The 5,607-nt window shown below is 35.6% G+C and overlaps 1 non-coding gene across 1 annotated transcript; it reads right to left on the bottom strand.

Moving 5' to 3' along the window:
* Positions 1-439: 439 nt before the first annotated feature.
* LOC121326095 lies at positions 440-648 on the bottom strand. Its single transcript, XR_005951423.1, has one exon. It is a non-coding gene; the product is annotated as a small nucleolar RNA U3 (small nucleolar RNA).
* Positions 649-5,607: the final 4,959 nt, after the last annotated feature.

Genomic DNA, 5,607 nt, shown 5'->3' with positions numbered 1-5,607 from the left:
AATATATTATGCACAAAAATAATTTCATAATATTCATTAAGGCTTGTTTGCAGTTTTCTTTTGTTGTTTTTAACAAGTGACAAAACTATCCTTACTGGTTCCATTTTATGTTTTAATTTGGAATATGCAGATATTTCAAAGACAACACTAAAAGTAAAAGTTGCCAATGCTTCTTGGTGCGAGTATTTCTTGTACTGCAGCTCCATTTCACTCTTTCAAAAAAGACACCTCTGTTAACACTTTTTTTAAAAAGTGCATACTCCTCTATAGAATGTATAACTATTATATGTAATTTAACAATGACATTTTGAGTTTCCTTTATGAGTTGTATAGTATAAAAAAATGTGAGAATTAAAATGCAAAACTAAATGTTAGAGGAGAGGTTAAAAGTGACTTGTATCTTCAGACTTTTTATGGTGGATACTTTTTCATCAGTAATACTTATATAGTGTTCTCTTCCTCCACCCCCAAAAGAGGGAGGAACGGTCATCAATGGCCTGGAACAGCTACAGTAAATTCACATTCAAAACCCACTTCACGCTCAGTCGAGAACACGGTAGCTCCTTATCATGGTTAGCGAGACACTTTAAAAATGCATTTCACTAGTAACAAACTATAGAAATGATCCCTAGTAACAGTACCGTGCTGATCAAGCACTACATTTCTGTTGTTTGACTACCAATACATTAAAATAACATAATTCAGCAACAATAAAGTGTTCTATGTTATCTCTTAATTTTAATAATTCATAATTAATTTGTGTTTTGGTTATTGCTGTTTGTTGTTTCTTGTGTTGCTTGTCTGCATTGTATTCAGTATGAAACACAATTCTCTATAGAATGATTAGCATTGTTATGCTAAGCATGGAGTTGTCAAATATTGTTGTAATAATGAATAAGGCTGGACCTCTGCCACCAAAAGCTAAGCTAATTTAAATTTGTGTTGTGACATACTGCACAAGTGAAATAAACTGCTCCCCTTTGAGAAGAGTATTGAGCATGTTAACACATTAATAATGATATGTATTTCTCTTTCTTTATGTAACCCCCCACTCCCAAACCCCCCCCCCCCAAAAAAAAACAACAACTAATGTCCCAATAGTGCCTGGCAGAAATTGACAGCAATGTCTTTTTGCGGCCAACGTCTTGTAAACGGTTCTAATTACTTCACCAACATTGTATGGCAAATTAACAATCATCCATGTGCCCTGGATATTGCAGGTACTACAGTCTCTCTGTATCCCCTGTGGAAGTCTTTAAATTAGATACATGCTTTCATAGCTGAATTAGTTTTAGTCATAGGTGTCATTACCAGACAGCATGAACATTGTGTTTTGTTTTTGGATTTGATTTGTATATGGGTAGTGAGTAACAGCTGATTTATTTATCATCAAGGACAACTCTTGTAATCCTCCAAGGAGCCTGTTGCCTTGGGGCCACAGCAAAACGTAGCATGTGAATACTGACTCATTGTCATTATTGTTGTGTTTTCTACTAATTATATTGTTTCCAAGTGGTGGGACGTTTTTTTATATACTGAAAGGCATAACTGTCCTTTTATGACAAGATTGTCTAAAAATAAAAGGGGTATGTCTCTTATACACTTTTATAGGAACCTACATATTGTCTTTTTGTAATCGTCCAAAGATTCCGAGTGACAAAATGCCACGAAATATCTTTTTAACCTGTCGAAAACCAGCACATAAGCGCGTAAAAGTCTAGCTTCTGTGTTTGTAATCACTAGATGGCTAACATGAATCCAGATCTGTTGCCTTGGGCCAGCACTAAACCGGAGCATCACTGCACTTTTCACTCATTGTCTTTAATAAATTATTCCAGGTAACTTTAGCAATTTTGTTTCATTATATTAGTACATTTGGTGACTTTTTTTTAATGAAAGTAAATGTTCTTGAATTAACAAATGTTTAAATAATAAAAATATATATTATTTGATAGGAAAACTACATAATGTATTAATATACTGTGGCGGTGTCAAGAAGAACACAAGATAAGGTTTCAAGGCTAAGGTTTTTAGTAGTTTTAGCCTTAATAATCACTTTAACAAAGCTCCTGTTAGCCACAGCTCACATTTCTACAAGTCGGCTTTCTCTTCTCTTTAACGCTTTCTCTTTAGCTCTTTCTCTCTTCGCTCTGTTCTTCTCTCAGTCCGACCCTGGGATCCACCTTTCAGCTCCTTTTATAGGAGAGCTGGAGGGAGGCGGTGCCCGTTCCACCCAATCCAGAACGGACACCTCACCCTGCTAGAAGGTTCCAGAATGACAGCTGTATGGAAATCCCCCAGCCCAGGTGCTTCAGTCTGGGGAGTGGAACAGTATAGATGAAAGAGAGCGGGGGCCCCAGTCTGACCACGGTTATCCTCTCTTGATGGAAAAGTACAGGCTGAGTTCTCCCGTTCACTCCAGCATACTGATTGTGCCCCTGAGCTGCGGAGTGTACTCTTCTGGCCCCGTCCGTCTCACTAGTTCGCCTGGGGACCTGCCGTTACAATACCTTACTATAGGTGTATTTTTATACTCACGTTTGTTCTGGGCACCCACATCTACATGACACATCTACTTAATTAGCTTATAGAAGGGGGAAAAAAACAAAAGCATACCGGTAATAAAAAGAAAATCTTCCTACCTGGTATGTTAGATTCCCTTCTTGGAGTTGGTCTTGAAACCAATGAAGCAATGCTCAGGGATGATCAGGCATGTTGCACTGTCACCAAGGCCTTGTGCTTCTTTCCCTCCAGGTGGTTATGGAGGGAATCCTCTCCCATGTTCGACACATCGATAGACTTCTTGCACACTGAACATAAAGCTTTCGTTCTTGAATTGGGATCAGGGCCAACCCAATCTTTATATTTGTCATGGTCCATCCATGGGTGGGAGAAATAACACTTTCCCATTGTGAGAGACTCACTCAGGCCCTGACCACAGATCAAACGTTTGACAGTTAGACTTGACAACAACAGCACAACTTAATAAATAAAAAAAGAACAAGACTGTTGGCTACAGGCCACGGCAAATAAATAATAATAATTTAACAAAAAAAGTTTCTCAGTTTGTCACAGTCACTTTCCGCTTCACAGCTGTGTTTAGTTCGTTATCACACCTCCTCTCTCAGCACGGCAACAGCTACAGGCACCTCCCTATTTAATTTCCTGACTCCACCCTGCCCGCTTTCACCAATCCTGGGGGCCGGGGGGAGGGCATGAGTAACAAAAGGTTGAGAACCCCTGACATAAGGCTTACCGTTGCCCCTTGCGCTGAATCGTCGCATTCGAGATCCATTTTGATAAAATAATAATAATAGTAATAACAATTTTTTATAAATTGATTTTTTATTTTCATTCTCGTGATACTAGTAAAATTTGAGACTTTTTCAAGACTTTCATAATGGAGACATGGTTTTTCATTCATTTTCATTCCCTGGAAATTAGTTTGGCATTTTTCCACTATAAGGCTGAAGTGCCATTTGTGTTTGTAGTTGTTAGTTATCATATATGTATACCATGACTATAACACTTCATTATACATTTGTTAAGCTTTTAAAATTACGACAGAACTCCCACACCCAATACACAATTTGTTTGTAATTCTTTGTTCGGTGAATTCCTCTAGTAGGCTATTCTTTCCTTGCCTCCATGATAAATAAACTCATCATGATTAGAATTAGCCACCGAACACTTACAGTATTAGAAGAACATTTTATATGCATACAGACGTGTGAAGGTGAAAGTGTACGTTGTACATAAAGTGTTGGGGGAATCTGACAACATTACAAATACGTTATGGCAAAATCCATGTCAATGATCTGTTGCCTATATGGAAAATGTATTGTAATATCTATTATGCTGTATTCTATACCAAGATTTAATTATTTAGTGTTAGGTTTTTATTTGTGTAATTAATATCAAATCTACAGTAGAGGTTAAATGTCATATAATGTACGTATCCAGAGTTCAGTTACAGTTGCATTGATAACTTCTTGCTAGTAACATTACACTGGGTGCAAATAATGGTATGTCATTTTAGCAATACAACAAATTTTCCAAAAGATTAGAAATGATTAAAACAACTGAATAAATCTCATTCATAACCACAAGTATAGAAAAGGCTTAAATATTTTCATAATTACAAATATTCAGTTATCTAGGTAGTCTGTAAGAAATTAACCTTGGTCCTTTACACTCTTTCTGGATTGTCAGCATCACAGCCATGGTCTGTTACCTCTGTTATCTCTTTCAAGGTGAGTTATATACTCTATCATTAATTAAAACCCTCTTTTTTCCCAAGTGCAAATTAACTCCTGACAAATTATGACAATTAACATGGATTTTCTTTTAAATTCCCACACAAACAAAAATCACTGCTCGTTAGGGTATTACCATTATTTCATAAATCAACAATTTCGGAAATCACATAGGCACGATTATTAAGCAACGAAATAGTCATAAACAACCGCATGAAAATGCCAAAATCAATGCTACATACCAATGTGTTGATTATTCAAATCAATTCAACTCAATTTTATTTTTATATAGCGCCTTTTGCAACATGTAGTCACAAAGCTCTTTACAAAGGCAAAAACTAATTATATATATATATATATATATATATATATATATATATATATATATATATATATAGCTATTTATATATATATGATATTAACTGAATATACAGCAAGCATTTAAAAAAAGACAGAATACTAAAACATACTTGTTGTCGTTCGTAAATTGCTGTCTTATTTTTGTTATGAATTATCTATTCGACATCTATTATAAAAATATGATTTTAATATAGATAAAAGTAAATAAATAAAATAAATAAAAAAACAGTGGGAACAATATGGGGGCAGGAGGATATCAGCTCATCTGGGTGAAAATGCCAGTCTGTAGAAATTGTTTTTTAGTCTAGACTTGAAAACATTGACTGAAGGGGCTTCTCTAATTGTGATGGGCAAGTTGTTCCATAATTTAGGTGCCACATAACTAAAAGATCTACTACAAGATTAGCACTGGAGTTATCATTTACGACCTTTTGAAAAATCACCCCCGAAGTGTCTTGCAAACGTTGCACTGGAGCAAACAAGACACAACAATATGTTATGGAGGAAACAACAGTCATTAATGTTGGGAAAACGTCCATTTGTTAATTTAAATAAATAGACCATAAAAATGACCATCTTTTGCAAGGAAGTAAAATAAGGTTAATTAAAAGTTACAAAAGGGATTGATATCAAATCCATCAAATTTTCCATGCAAATACAGCTGCTCACTACCAGCATAGCACTATTACTCTCAGATGTGGGAGTAATTCATAGATGTAATTGAATGTACTTTATAAAATGACATTTCAAATCTTGAACTATAGGACTGATACTGGGATGTTAATTAAGTTTGTCTTCCCCTTCCTTCCCCCCTTATCATTCTCTAGATCAGTGGATCTCAAACTTTTTGGACCTTGCCACCTTTCTTCTTGTCTGTTTTGTTTTGTGACACCTGCACAGTGGGTGTCTTCAGTAATAGTCATATCTACAACGTATCAACAATAACAATCAACCATTGTGTTACAGACTTTAACAAGTCTGGCACAAACAA

The sequence above is a fragment of the Polyodon spathula genome, chromosome 1 (genome assembly GCF_017654505.1).
Source record: "Polyodon spathula isolate WHYD16114869_AA chromosome 1, ASM1765450v1, whole genome shotgun sequence".
Classification (NCBI taxonomy): Eukaryota; Metazoa; Chordata; class Actinopteri; order Acipenseriformes; family Polyodontidae; genus Polyodon; species Polyodon spathula.
This window is presented reverse-complemented; position numbering and strand designations above follow the sequence as displayed.